This window comes from Schistocerca nitens, chromosome 2 (assembly GCF_023898315.1).
Source record: "Schistocerca nitens isolate TAMUIC-IGC-003100 chromosome 2, iqSchNite1.1, whole genome shotgun sequence".
NCBI classification, from domain to species: Eukaryota; Metazoa; Arthropoda; class Insecta; order Orthoptera; family Acrididae; genus Schistocerca; species Schistocerca nitens.
The window spans coordinates 22,652,155-22,668,478 of NC_064615.1; the positions used below are offsets into that span (position 1 = coordinate 22,652,155).

Consider the following 16,324-nt stretch of genomic DNA (forward strand, 5'->3'; position numbering starts at 1 on the left):
GAACACCTGTATCTTTCCGCGCGAGCTCTGATTTCCCTTTTTTCATTGTGATGATCGTTTCTTCCTGTGTAGGTCAGCATCAACAAAATACTTTTGCATTCGGTGGAGAAAATTAGTGACTGAAATTTCGTGAGAAGATCCCGCCGCAACGAAAAACTCCTTAGTTTTAATCATGTCCATCCTGAATCCTGTATCATGTCAGTGATACTCTCTCCCTTACTTCGCGATAATACAAAACGTGCTGCTCTTTTTTGAACTTTTTCGATGTACTCCGTTAATTCTAGCTGGTAAGGATCCCAGACCGCGCACAGTACTCCAAAAGAGGACGGACAAGCCTGTGACATTTTCTCAGTGTTCTGCCAATAAAATGCAGTCTTTGGCTTGCCTTCCCAACAACATTTTTTGTCCAGAATGAGATTTTCACTCTGCAGCGGAGTGTGCGCTGATATGAAACTTCCTGGCAGATTAAAACTGTGTGCCCGACCGAGACTCGAACTCGGGACCTTTGCCTTTCGCGGGCAAGTGCTCTACCATCTGAGCTACCGAAGCACGACTCACGCCCGGTACTCACAGCTTTACTTCTGCCAATATCTCGTCTCCTACCTTCCAAACTTTACAGAAGCTCTCCTGCGAATCTTGCAGAACTAGCACTCCTGAAAGAAAGTATATAGCGGAGACATGGCTTAGCCACAGCCTGGGGGATGTTTCCAGAATGAGATTTTCACTCTGCAGCGGAGTGTGCGCTGATAAGAAACTTCCTGGCAGATTAAAACTGTGTGCCCGACCGAGACTCGAACTCTCCGCTGCAGAGTGAAAATCTCATTCTGGAAACATCCCCCAGGCTGTGGCTAAGCCATGTCTCCGCTATATCCTTTCTTTCAGGAGTGCTAGTTCTGCAAGGTTCGCAGGAGAGCTTCTGTAAAGTTTGTAAGGTAGGAGACGAGATACTGGCAGAAATAAAGCTGTGAGTACCGGGCGTGAGTCGTGCTTCGGTAGCTCAGATGGTAGAGCACTTGCGCGCGAAAGGCAAAGGTCCCGAGTTCGAGTCTCGGTCGGGCACACAGTTTTAATCTGCCGGGAAGTAACATTTTTTGTTCAAAATGGCTCTGAGCACTATGGGACTCAACTGCTGTGGTCATAAGTCCCCTAGAACTTAGAACTACTTAAACCTAACTAACCTATGGACAGCACACAACACCCAGCCATCACGAGGCAGAGAAAATCCCTGACCCCGCCGGGAATCGAACCCGGGAACCCGGGCGTGGGAAGCGAGAACGCTACCGCACGACCACGAGATGCGGGCTAACATTTTTTGTGTTCCTTCCAATTTAAATTGTTCGTATTCGTAATTCCTATGCATTTAATTGAGCTTACGGCCTTTAGATTAGACTTTTATTGTGTAACCAAAGTTGGACGGATTCCTTTGTCACTCATGTGGATGGCCTGACACTTTTCGTTATTTACGGTCAACTGCCAATTTTCGCACCATTCAGATATCTTTTCTAAATCGTTTTGCAATTTGTTTTGATCTTATGATGACTTTATTGGTCAATAAACGACAGCGTCATCTGTAAACAACCTAAGACGGCTTTTCAGATTGTCTCCCAAATCGTTTATATAGATAAGGAACAGCAAAGGGCCTATAACACTACCTTGCGGAACGCCAGAAATCACTTCTGTTTTACTCGATGACTTACCCTCAGTTACTACGAGCTGTGTCCTCCCTGACAGGAAATCACAAATCCAGTCATACAACTGAGAAGATATTCCATAAGCACGCAATTTCGCTACAAGCCGCTTGTGGTTGTGAAGGCACTTCGGAAAGCTGTGTTTAGTAACTCTGCTTTGGCAGCACTGTCTTCGACAGCATCTGCATTGCTATCGCTTAGAGCAGGCGTTGATTGTTTCTTGCCGCTAATATACTTCACATACGACCAGAATCTCTTTGGATTTTCTGCCAGGTTTCGAGACACAGTTTCGTTGTGGAAACTGTTACAAGCATCTCGTATTGAAGTCTGCGCTAAATTTCGAGCTTCTGTAAAAGATAGCCAATCTTGGGAATTTTGCGTCTGTTTGGATTTGGCATGTTTGTTTTGTTGTTTCTGCAACAGTGTTCTAACCCGTTTTGTGTACCAATGAGGATCAGCTCCGTCGTTTGTTAATTTATTTGGTATAAATCTCAACTGCTGAACTGCTGCCTATACTATTTCTCTGAATACAAGCCACATCTGGTCTACACTTATATTATTAATATGGAATGAGTGGAGATTGTCTCTCAGGAAGGCGTCAAGTGAATTTTTATCTGCTTTTTTGAATAGGTATATTTTTCTGATTATTTTTGGAGGATTTGGAGATTACAATATTCAATCTCGTTATAGCAACTCTGTGCTCACTAATCCCTGTATCGGTCTCGATGCTCGTTAATAACTCAGGATTATTTGTTGCTAAGAGGTCAAGATTGTCTTCTACATCGTTTATATAGATGGGTAAGGGGGAGCAAAGGGCTGTAACACTACAGTGGGGAACGCCAGAAATAACTTCTGCTTTATTCGATGATTTTATGTCAACTACTACGAGCTGTGACCTCTCTGACAAGAAATCACTAATCCTGTCACATACTTGAGATGATACTCCATAAGCATGCAATTTGACTACAAGCCACTTCATCATAGGCCAACTCATACCTATTGGCATTTACGGAAGTCGAGTTGTCATCACCCGTCGAAACTATGAATGTGCCTAAATGATTTGCTCAGAGAGCTCACACAGTTTTAGATGCGGATAGTTTGTCTTAATAACTAAAGACAGCATTCACAGTAGATTAACAGGTTAGTACTAGTTAAAGCAAAACGTGGATAACTAGGAGAACATGTTGACAAAATCTCCAGCTGTCAATTTTTCTTTCAAGACAGAATCCCCCGTAAATTTCAGATTAAGATAGTTTCACACCCACCACCTAAGACAGCAGAACTTTAACGATCAGTGAAGGACGCTTTCTCATTGCACATGTCCGGAATTTACAAAATACCTCGCCAGTGTAGTACGGCTTACATAGGACAGACCACGAGCACCATGGTAGAACGCAGCTGCCAATATCATTGCTGGAGTCGCCTTTTGCCAAAAATTCCTAGTCTGTTATTGCTGAAAATTTTATCTCCACAATAATTCTAGGCACAGTAACATCCATTGTTACAGAATCCGTGAAAATAAGCACTGTGGATAACCTGGTGAACCATGATAGCGGATACGAGTTCGTTAATTCGTGGAACCTCATCATTTTCAACATTTGCGCAAAACTAAGACGACAGAGTATTCTGATGGCCACGGCTTGTGACAAACGTGGCAACAGTTGATTGTGAGTTCTCCAATTTCACCAGCGACATCACTTCCCACCGCGTTGTGTACTCAGTCCGTCATAACGATCGTAATGCACGCTCAGAGATACGAGGGCAGTTCAATAAGTAATGCAACACATTTTTTTTTTCTGAAACAGGGGTTGTTTTATTCAGCATTGAAATACACCAGGTTATTCCCCAATCTTTTAGCTACACAACACTTTTTTTCAACGTAATCTCCATTCAATGCTACGGCCTTACGCCACCTTGAAATGAGGGCCTGTATGCCTGCACGGTACCATTCCACTGGTCGATGTCGGAGCCAACGTCGTACTGCATCAATAACTTCTTCATCATCCGCGTAGTGCGTCCCACGGATTGCGTCCTTCATTGGGCCAAACATATGGAAATCCGACGGTGCGAGATCGGGGCTGTAGGGTGCATGAGGAAGAACAGTCCACTGAAGTTTTGTGAGCTCCTCTCCGGTGCGAAGACTTGTGTGAGGTCTTGCGTTGTCATGAAGAAGGAGAAGTTCGTTCAGATTTTTGTGCCTACGAACACGCTGAAGTCGTTTCTTCAATTTCTGAAGAGTAGCACAATACACTTCATAGTTGATCGTTTGACCATGGGGAAGGACATCGAACAGAATAACCCCTTCAGCGTCCCAGAAGACTGTAACCATGACTTTACCGGCTGAGGGTATGGCTTTAAACTTTTTCTTGGTAGGGGAGTGGGTGTGGCGCCACTCCATTGATTGCCGTTTTGTTTCAGGTTCGAAGTGATGAACCCATGTTTCATCGCCTGTAACAATCTTTGACAAGAAATTGTCACCCTCAGCCACATGACGAGCAAGCAATTCCGCACAGATGGTTCTCCTTTGCTCTTTATGGTGTTTGGTTAGACAACGAGGGACCCAGCGGGAACAAACCTTTGAATATCCCAACTGGTGAACAATTGTGACAGCACTACCAACGGAGATGTCAAGTTGAGCACTGAGTTGTTTGATGGTGATCCGTCGATCATCTCGAACGAGTGTGTTCGCGCGCTCCGCCATTGCAGGAGTCACAGCTGTGCACGGCCGGCCCGCACGCGGGAGATCAGACAGTCTTGCTTGACCTTGCGGCGATGATGACACACGCTTTGCCCAACGACTCACCGTGCTTTTGTCCACTGCCAGATCACCGTAGACATTCTGCAAGCGCCTATGAATATCTGAGATGCCCTGGTTTTCCGCCAAAAGAAACTCGATCACTGCCCGTTGTTTGCAACGCACATCTGTTACAGACGCCATTTTAACAGCTCCGTACAGCGCTGCCACCTGTTGGAAGTCAATGAAACTATACGAGACGAAGCGGGAATGTTTGAAAATATTCCACAAGAAATTTCCGGTTTTTTCAACCAAAATTGGCCGAGAACAAAAATGTGTTGCATTACCTATTGAACTGCCCTCGTATTTGTAGAACATCACTGTTACACATATGCGACTGAAGAATGGAGTTTCATTTGGCACTGCAGCTGTGCAGAGCATAACTGAATACCTTTCCGGGAGCCGAGCATGGTCAGATTCATGACTGAAATCAATTATTTAAAAAAAAGAAATAGTAAAGCTGTATATTACACAACATACACTACTGGCCATTAAAATTGCTACACCAAGAAGAAATGCAGATAACAAACGGGTATTCATTGGACAAATATATTACACTAGAACTGAAAGTGATTACATTGCCACCCAATTTGGATGCATAGAAACTGAGAAATCAGTACCCAGAACAACCACCTCTGGCCGTAATAGCGGCCTTGATACGCCTGGGCATTGAGTCAAACAGAGCTTGGATGGCGTATACAGGTACAGCTGCCCATACAGCTTCAACACGATACCACAGTTCATCAAGAGTAGTGACTGGCGTATTGTGACGAGCCAGTTGCTCGGGCACCAGTGAAGTTTTCAATTGGTGAGAGATCTGGATAATGTGCTGGCCAGGGCAGCAGCAGAACAGGACCTGCAACATGCGGTCGTGCATTATCCTGCTGAAATGTAGGGTTTCGCAGGGATCGAATGAAGGGTAGAGCCACGGGTCGTAACACATCTGGAATGTAACGTCCTCTGTTCAAAGTACCGTCCGTGCGAACAAGAGGTGACCGAGACGTGTAACCAATGGGACCCCATACCATCACGCCGGGTGATACGCCAGTATGGCGATGACGAATACAAGCTTCCAATGTGCGTTCACCGCGATGTCGCCAAACACGGATGCGACCATCATGATGCTGTGAACAGTACTTGGATTCATACGAAAAAATGACGTTTTGCCATTATTGCACCCAGGTTCGTGGTTGAGTACACCATCGCAGGCGCTACTGTCTGTGATGCAGCGTCAATGGTAATCGCAGCCATGGTTTCCGAGCTGATAGTTCACTGCTGCAAACGTCGTCGAACTGTTCGTGCAAATGGTTGCTGTCTTCCAAACGTCCCCATTTGTTGACTCAGGGATCGAGACGTGGCTGCACCATCCGTTACATCCATGCGGATAAGATGCCTGTCATCTCGACTGCTAGTGATACGAGGCCGTTGGGATCCAGCACGGCGTTCCGTATTACCCTCCTGAACCCACCGATTCCATATTCTGCTAACACTCATTGGATCTCGACCAACGCGAACAGCAATGTCGTCATACGATAAACGGCAATCGCTATAGGTTACAATCTGACCTTTAACAAAGTCGGAAACGTGATGATACGCAGTTCTCCTCCTTACACGAGGTATCACAACAACGTCTCACCAGGCAACGCCGGTCAGCTGCTGTTTTTGTATGAGAAATTGGTTGGAAACGTTCCTCATGTCAGCACGCTGTAGGTGTCGCCACCGCTGGCAACCTTGTATGAATGCTCTGTAAGGCTAATCATTTGCATATCACAGCATCTTCTTCCTGTCGTTTAAATTTCGCGTTGTAGCACGTCATCATCGTGGTGTAGCAATTTTAATGGCCAGTAGTGTAATTAATACAAGATTTGCACATTTATTACGAGAAATTGTTTTTAAATAAATTCTGAGACGACTAACTAAAGCTTTACACGAAAAGCCAAAAAAATGGAAATGTCAATCATGTGTGTTCTGAAGCTGTGAAAACCAGAAAAAAAGAAAAATACCGAATGGTAGGTAGAGAACGTGAGATTATATAGAATGGAACTGAAATCCTAAACCGCCTGTGCAGACAAGTTTCGAAAATCGAAAATTCTCTTAGGATGCGCTTGTTATATGACAGACACGGACAGAAAGAGTGTTGAAAACCGGCCACGCGAATAATTAATAAAGTCATACTCGAAAGAAGCGTTTTCCTCGAGAGGCAGTTTACCAGGGATCTGGCAGTAAATCTCTCGCTGAACGGTCGCAGCTAAATTTACTCCTTTCCACAATAAGAAATTTTGACCAGAAGAGCAACAGACTTGGGTCTTAATGAAACCTGCGAGGCGCACAGCGGCCCTCACCTTGCCACCTACCTAGGTGGCAATATTTAGTGGTCTGATTCGCCGCGACCTTAGAAAGATAATTAAGGCACACGAGGCAAATAACGTACACGGATGATAAACATCTTTCGCATTAATTTCGTTCCAGCGCCTAATTGAGCAGAAGGCGCGACGGAGGAGCTCCGTAATTGAAACCTTGCCGCGTGAAGGACAGGCGAGGTCGCTCCGTCGGGTCCGGCAACACCTCTCCGGCGTCCAGAGTCGACGTGAAGGACTCGGGCCAGAACAGAACAGCGTCGCACAGCGCACGCCGAAGCGCCTTAGCGGCAGCTTTCCGCTGCGGCCGGAAGGGCTAATTGTAAAATTGCTCGCGGTTTTAATTAAAGCCAGGAGATGTAATCTCAGGATGGATGTCCTGTGTTGTTGTTGTTGCCGTTAGTGGGGGAGGCGCCCGCGCCCTTGTAATTTACAGCTGTTTGCGCGACCCCGCGCCGCTTGTAGCGCTGTAAGCCAGCCCTGTAAATCTCTTCCGGGGCATCGCCGGTCCGATCGCCGCTGTCGGCGTTTATCCCACCGGACGTGATTGGTGGCCGTCAAGGGGCGCCTTGCCCGCTCGGCGACGTCACGGGCGGGTGCTGGCTGTCGCCTCACGCCTCACTTCGAGGTCGCGGTGCTCGTCCGAGCTGTTGATTCCATTTTCCGCACCATACTTCCTCCTCTTCAGGTACTACTATAGTTCAATTCTTTTATCTCGGCGGTTCGCTCATGCCCGCCCAGACGCGGGAGATAGCTGCGTTGCCAGTTGTACGCACCAAGAGAAGCAGCGCCATGGTATAGTTCGCAAACTTACGTTTAGGGGGGAGCGCGCAGTTTTCTGAAGTAAAGCCACCACGGCCGCATTAACCCTCTCGCTGCTACAGAGACGTGCTCCCGCATTCCGCGAGGTGCGCGATTTTGTCATCATTGCACTGCTCGCCTGTGCAGACACATGGTGTTTCGGCTGCTTTGACACACTTCATCATTCGATTTCACAAAAACTGATTTTTACACATCTTCTTGACTGATACCTTCCCCCAAAAATGACTTAATTTTGTTTCAATGTTCAACACAGTTATTGTGCAGCATTAGATGTAGTGAACCATTGCACGAAATTTTGCAGAGGTAAAAATCCATAGCGTATACTTTCCGTATGGTCGATTTTAGTTGCCACTAGAAATTTCAAAAAATTACATTCAAATGAATAAAATTCATGAAGTAAAACACTTCAATATTGTTTTTAAAATAATGAAAACATTAATCACCGATCAAGGTTTGAACATTTTTTTTTTTTTTTTTTTTTTTTTTTTTTTTTGTAACCCAGCTTGGCATTCAATATGTCTCCCGGAGAACTTAAACATATCACGCAAAATACCGACAAACACTGTTGGTATGATTATGAATCACTCACGTTTCCTCGAAGTACAATAGGAAATAAACAATTACCGCTGTTCTTCATTGCGAAAAAGCGGTTAGTGAGAATGATTGAAACACCTTTCCTTGCAATCGCCTGAATTAGGAGATTTATTGCTTGTTTGTTTTGATTAATTAATAGAGTATGAAGCAATTGGTATAAAGAAAGCTTTTTCCAAACTTGCTATAAAACAAAGTCTGCTATCAAGACATTGCTTTTGTTCAATTACTTTATTTATGACTGAACGTTTCTAAAACTGAAGACACTCGTCCGTGCCCTGCTCTGCAGTCGAGCTCTGGCAACGTCGTTCTCTGTTCATTGGCTGACTGTGTTTTGTGACGCCAGATGCGCAGAACGAACCTAAACTCGGCCGCCGTCATAAATGACGCGCACTTTAGCTGTGTTGTTACCTGCGCTGGCCGCCCGGACGAGACTGTGAAGTAAATGTAAATCCGTCTTGGACTGAGGAAAGTGGCACAGCGACTGGTCGACGAGATGCAATAATACTGTACCAACAGCATTTATGTTGTTGTTGTTCTATTAGGCAACCAGTTTCGACGTTCCGGTGATGGTATCTTCAGGCCTGCCGCATGAATTACTCCGAGTACCCCTCGTGCATGTATAAGACAAGGCAGTTGTTGTTGTTATTGTGGTCTTCAGTCCTGAGACTGGTTTGATGCAGCTCTACACGCTACTCTATCCTGTGCAAGCTTCTTCATCTCCCAGTACTTACTGCAGCCGACATCCTTCTGAATCTGCTTAGTGTATTCATCTCTTGGTCTCCCTCTACGATTTTTACCCTCCACGCTGCCCTCCAATGCTAAATTTGTGATCCCTTGATGCCTCAAAACATGTCCTACCAACCGATCCCTTCTTCTAGTCAAGTTGTGCCACAACCTTCTCTTCTCCCCAATTCTATTCAATACCTCCTCATTAGTTACGTGATCTACCCATCTAATCTTCAGCATTCTTCTGTAGCACCACATTTCGAAATCTTCTATTCTCTTCTTCTCTAAACTATTTATCGTCCATGTTTCACTTCCATACATGGCTACACACCATACAAATACTTTTAAATACGACTTACTGACAAATCTATACTCGATGTTAGCAAATTTCTCTTCTTCAGAAACGCTTTCCTTCCCATTGACAGTCTACATTTTATATCCTCTCTACTTCGACCATCATCAGTTATTTTGCTCCCCAAATAGTAAAACTCCTTTACTACTTTAAGTGTCTCATTTTCTAATCTAATTCCCTCAACATCACCCGACTTAATTCGACTACATTCCATTATCCTCGTGTTGCTTTTGTTCATCTTATAAACTCCTTTCAAGACACTGTCCATTCCGTTCAACAGCTCTTCCAAGTCCTTTGCTGCCTCTGACAGAATTGCAATGTCATCGGCGAAACTCAAAGTTTTTATTTCCTCTCCACGGATTTTAATACCTACTCCGAATTTTTCTTTTGTTGCCTTTACTGCTTGCTCAATATACAGATCGGATAACTTCGGGGAGAGGCTACAACCCTGTCTCACTCCCTTCCCAACCACTGCTTCCCTTTCATGCACCTCGACTCTTATAACTGCCATCTGGTTTCTGTACAAATTGTAAATAGCCTTCCGCTCCCTGTATTTTAACCCTCCCAACTTTAGAATTGAAAGAGAGTATTCAAGTCGACATTGTCAGAAGCTTCCTCTAAGTCTACAAATGCTAGAAAGGTAAGTTTGCCTTTCCTTAATCTTTCTTCTAAGATAAGTCGTAAGGTCAGTATTGCCTCACGTGTTCCAACATTTCTACAGAATCCAAACTGATCTTCCCCGAGGTCGGCTTCTACCAGTTTTTCCACTCGTCTGTAAAGAATTCGCGTTAGTACTTTGCAGCTGTGACTTATTAAACTGATAGTTCGGTAATTTCACATCTGTCAACACCTGCTTTCTTTGAGATTAAAATTATTATATTCTTCCTCTTTTTTAGGTACCACTAGCTGTGTTGTACCTGTACTGGCTGTCTGGACGAGACTGTGAAGTAAATGTAAATGCATCTTGGATTGAGGACAGTGACACAGCGACTGGTCGACGAAATGCAATAATACTGTACCAACAGCATTTATTTTGATGTTGTTCTATTAGGCAAGCAGTTTAGACGTTCCGGTGATGTCATTTTCAGGCCTGTCGCATAAATTACACCCAGTACCCCTCGTGCATGTATAAGACAAGGCAGCTACACTCCTGGAAATGGAAAAAAGAACACATTGACACCGGTGTGTCAGACCCACCATACTTGCTCCGGACACTGCGAGAGGGCTGTACAAGCAATGATCACACGCACGGCACAGCGGACACACCAGGAACCGCGGTGTTGGCCGTCGAATGGCGCTAGCTGCGCAGCATTTGTGCACCGCCGCCGTCAGTGTCAGCCAGTTTGCCGTGGCATACGGAGCTCCATCGCAGTCTTTAACACTGGTAGCATGCCGCGACAGCGTGGACGTGAACCGTATGTGCAGTTGACGGACTTTGAGCGAGGGCGTATAGTGGGCATGCGGGAGGCCGGGTGGACGTACCGCCGAATTGCTCAACACGTGGGGCGTGAGGTCTCCACAGTACATCGATGTTGTCGCCAGTGGTCGGCGGAAGGTGCACGTGCCCGTCGACCTGGGACCGGACCGCAGCGACGCACGGATGCACGCCAAGACCGTAGGATCCTACGCAGTGCCGTAGGGGACCGCAGCACCACTTCCCAGCAAATTAGGGACACTGTTGCTCCTGGGGTATTGGCGAGGACCATTCGCAACCGTCTGCATGAAGCTCGGCTACGGTCCCGCACACCGTTAGGCCGTCTTCCGCTCACGTCCCAACATCGTGCAGCCCGCCTCCAGTGGTGTCGCGACAGGCGTGAATGGAGGGACGAATGGAGACGTGTCGTCTTCAGCGATGAGAGTCGCTTCTGCCTTGGTGCCAATGATGGTCGTATGCGTGTTTGGCGCCGTGCAGGTGAGCGCCACAATCAGGACTGCATACGACCGAGGCACACAGGGCCAACACCCGGCATCATGGTGTGGGGAGCGATCTCCTACACTGGCCGTACACCACTGGTGATCGTCGAGGGGACACTGAATAGTGCACGGTACATCCAAACCGTCATCGAACCCATCGTTCTACCATTCCTAGACCGGCAAGGGAACTTGCTGTTCCAACAGGACAATGCACGTCCGCATGTATCCCGTGCCACCCAACGTGCTCTAGAAGGTGTAAGTCAACTACCCTGGCCAGCAAGATCTCCGGATCTGTCCCCCATTGAGCATGTTTGGGACTGGATGAAGCGTCGTCTCACACGGTCTGCACGTCCAGCACAAATGCTGGTCCAACTGAGGCGCCAGGTGGAAATGGCATGGCAAGCCGTTCCACAGGACTACATCCAGCATCTCTACGATCGTCTCCATGGGAGAATAGCAGCGTGCATTGCTGCGAAAGGTGGTTATACACTGTACTAGTGCCGACATTGTGCATGCTCTGTTGCCTGTGTCTATGTGCCTGTGGTTCTGTCAGTGTGATCATGTGATGTATCTGACCGCAGGAATGTGTCAATAAAGTTTCCCCTTCCTGGGACAATGAATTCACGGTGTTCTTATTTCAATTTCCAGGAGTGTATATTCGTATATCGTACCGTAGATATCCAAACTTCATGAGCGTGTGTGCTCTTCGCACATGTGACAGAAGTTTGTGAAGTGGTGTATTTTTTTCCTTTCTTTGTGTTTGTGTAGTGTAAGTCCCATTGCCTTTGGGCGATTTTATATCTTCTTTGCGAGTAAAGCAAAGTTTGATAGCACTTTATTTACACTCATGCTCATCAATTAAGGATAATGCTGATACATGGTGAAATGACGCTCTGGTGGGCGGTTTGCGGGTTTAAATCACCTCGGGGTATGACCGTGAGGTGTATATGACCTGCGGTCGTCGCACGGTGGCGCTGGCAGCAGTGCATACACGCAGAGATGTGTTCGTACATCTCAGAGTACGGTGCAGCGAGTAAGTGTGCAGACGTTTTCACACGTGCTAATGGTGACTGTGTGTTGAAAATGGCTCAAATAACACATATTGATGACGTTATGAGGAGTAGAGTACTAGGGCGACTGGAGTCTGGCCAAACACAGCGCCGTCCGCTGTGGACGAGCGGTTCTAGGCTATTCAGTCCTGAACCGCGCTGCTACTACGGTCGCAGGTTAGAATCCTGCTTCGGGCATGGATGTGCGTGATATCCTTAGGTTAGTTAGTTTTAAGTAATTTTTAAGTCTAAAATCATTGGGGGAAGTGGCAACAAAACGACTATTCACGTTGGTGTGTAGAATATATGAGTCTGGCGACTTACCATCTGACTTTCGGAAAAGCATCATCCACACAATTCCGAAGACGACAAGAGCTGACAAGTGCGAGAATTATCGCACAATCAGCTTAACAGCTCGTGCATCGAAGCTGCTTCAAGAATAATATACAGAAGAATGGAAAAGAAAATTGAGAATGCTCTATGTAACGATCAGTTTGGCTTTAGGAAAGGTAAAGGGACGAGAGAGGCAATTCTGACGCTACGGCTAATAATGGAAGCAAGGCTAAAGAAAAGTCAAGACACTTTCATAGGATTTGTCGACCTGGAAAAAGCGTTCGACAATATAAAATGGTGCAAGCTGTTCGAGATTCTGAAAAAAGTAGGGGTAAGCTATAGGGAGAGACGGGTCATATACAATATGTACAACAACCAAGAGGGAATAATAAGAGTGGACGATCAAGAACGAAGTGCTCGTATTAAGAAGGGTGTAAGACAAGGCTGTAGCCTTTCGCCCCTACTCTTCAATCCGTACATCGAGGAAGCAATGATGGAAATAAAAGAAAGGTTCAGGAGTGTAATTAAAATACAAGGTGAAAGGATATCAATGACACGATTCGCTGATGACATTGCTATCCTGAGTGAAAGTGAAGAAGAATTAAATGATCTGCTGAACGGAATGAACAGTCTAATGAGTACACAGTATGTTTTGAGAGTAAATCGGAGAAAGACGAAGGTAATGAGAAGTAGTAGAAATGAGAACAGCGAGAAACTTAACATCAGGATTGTTGGTCACGAAGTCAATGAAGTTAAGGAATTCTGCTACCTAGGCAGTAAAATAACCAATGACGGACGGAGCAAGGAGGACATCAAAAGCAGACTCGCTATGGCAAAAAAGGCATTTCTGGCCAAGAGAAGTATGCTAATATCAAATACCGGCCTTAATTTGAGGAAGAAATTTCTGAGGATGTACGTCTGGGGTACAGCATTGTATGGTAGTGAAACATGGACTGTGGGAAAACCGGAACAGAAGAGAATCGAAGCATTTGAGATGTTTTGCTGTAGACGAATGTTGAAAATTAGGTGGACTGATAAGGTAAGGAATGAGGAGGTTCTACGCAGAATCGGAGAGGAAAGGAATATGTGGAAAACACTGATAAGGAGAAAGGACAGGATGATAGGACATCTGCTAAGACATGAGGGAATGACTTCCATGGTACTAGAGGGAGCTGTAGAGGGCCAAAACTGTAGAGGAAGACAGAGATTGGAATACGTCAAGCAAATAATTGAGGACGTAGGTTGCAAGTGCTACTCTGAGATGAAGAGGTTAGCACAGGAAAGGTATTCGTGGCGGGCCGCATCAAACCAGTCTGTAGACTGATGAAAAAAAAAAGTCTAGGGGACTGATGACCTCAGATGTTAAGCCCCATAGTGCTTAGAGCCATTTGAACCATTTCAAACACAGCAGGTCTTAGCACGGGCCCTCCGTGTGCCACAGAGTGTGATTTCAGGATTATGGCAACGATTCCAGCAGACAGGAAACGTCTCCATGCGCTGCACTACGAGAGGCCCATAGTGTACAACACCACAAGAAGACCGATTCATCACAGATGGCCACGGAGTACTGCAGGTAGCCTTGCTAGGGACCTTACCACCGCCACTGGAACAATTTTCTCCAGACACAGTCTAGAGACGACTGAACAGATATGGTTTATTCGTCCGGAGACCTACAAGGTGCATTCCACTGACCCCTGGTCACAAGAGACCCGTAAGGCCTGGTGTCAAGAACACAGTACATGGTCATTGGAACAGTGGTCCCACGCTATGTTTACGGAAGAGTCCAGGTATAGTCTGAACAGTGATTCTCGCCGAATTTTCATCTGCCGTGAACCAGGAACCAGATACTAACCCATTAATGTCCTTGAAAGGGACCTGTATGGAGGTTGTGGTCTGATGGTGTGGGGTAGGATTATGATTGGTACACGTACACCCCTGTATGTCTTTGACAGAGAAACTGTAACAGATCAGGTGCATCGGGACGTCATTTTGCACCAGTATGTCCGCCTTTTCAGGGGTGCAGTGGGTGCCACCTTCCTCCGGATGGATGATAAAGCACGGCCCCACCGAGTTGCCATCGTGGAGGAGCACCTTGGAACAAAAGATATCAGGCGAATGGAGTGGCCTGCCTGTTCTCCAGACCTCAACCCCATCGAGCACGTCTGGGATGTTGTCGGCCGACGTATCACTGCACGTCTTCAAACTGCTACGACACTTCAGGAGCTCCAACAGGCACTGGTGCAAGAGTGAGGGGCTATACCCCAGCAGCTGCTCGAACACCTGATCCAGAGTATGGCAACCCGTTGTGCGGCCTGTGTACGTGTGCATGGTGATCATATCCCATACTGATGTCGGGGTACACGCGCAGGAAACAGTGGCGTTTTGTAGCACTTGGTTTCAGGATGGTTTTCTCGACTTGTCACCAATACCGTGGGCATACAGATTCGTGTCATGTGCGTTCCCTATGTGCTTATGATATTAGCGCCAGTTTTGTGTAGTACGACGTTGTGTGGGAACACATTCTGCAATTATCCTTAATTTATGAGCATGAGTGTATTACACTTTGGAGGTTTAATAAATTGGACCGGTAAGGTAACATTCGGCCCAGTTCTTCTATAAGATTCGGTTTTACATGCTCTGAGCTAAAATTCTTGGAGTTTTATACACCGTCCAGTGACGTTATGTGAACACCGCCTATGTTCGGCGTCGGCGTGCAATGACCGCTCACACATGGCAGGTGGCAGCACCAGCAGTGGAGGGTATATATGTCACGTTCGGGTGTAACACTTCGGGGGGTACAAATGGGTGGCGTCCCTTAAACTGTTTTCTCGCTTCTCGACCGTGCGCCCTGTCCACACCACGTACCTGATACTCCCTCGGTGGTCGTATTGTTCTGCTCCATGGTGGCCTGCCTGAAATCATTTATATGCAATAATCTGCAATAATATAAATTATTAATTTTGCACCTGTGATTTCAGACTTCGCAGCTGTTGAAGCTAGAAAGAAATTTTAAGGGTCTCTATCCAGCTTTAGCAGTTAGTCTTCTAGTAATACACAGGGTGATTAAGTTGCCCCTACTTATGGGTTTTATGCAAAACAATCACAAGCAAGATTTTAACACTCCTTCGATCGCTACGCGCAAACTATTAGACGTACGGAAAAAATAACACGACCTTTTTTTGCAGGAAATTTAATGCAGTTAAATTTTTTCTCGGCCTACGTTCTCGCTGGACGCCTCGAATTTCGAGTTATTCAATAAGAACGTACTTTCAGGACACTTTTGTATACAATAGACTGAGACACCTACAGTTATCGTTAATATGTTATCTATTGTATGGTTACCAGTTCGGTGCTTCATTACACCATCTTCATTCCATAACTTTAATCGTATACACGATTGATTCATCAGTGGCCAATATCTATGAATTGGTTTTCGCAGACTACCTGTAACAACAATGTATGTTTTTAATATTTCGAAAATACGGACTCTAGTGGAAACGTATCTCAGTACAAAATTTAACTACATTAAATTTCTTACAAAAATATCCTCCTTTTCTGTAGGACTAATAGTTAGCGTGTAGCGAGCGACAGAATATGAAAATCATGTGAGTGGTATTTGAAGGTGTTGCAAATTGTATAAAACCCATGGGCTGAAAGACCCTGTATAGTGTGTAATAGTCTATAATAACGTAAAA

At 45.7% G+C, this 16,324-nt stretch overlaps 1 protein-coding gene across 1 annotated transcript in view; it reads left to right on the top strand.

The window, feature by feature from the left end:
- The window catches only part of LOC126234226 (brain-specific angiogenesis inhibitor 1-associated protein 2-like), a 639,899-nt gene that overhangs the window by 373,825 nt on the left and 249,750 nt on the right, over positions 1 to 16,324 (top strand). The gene's annotated exons all lie outside the window — the stretch shown is intronic.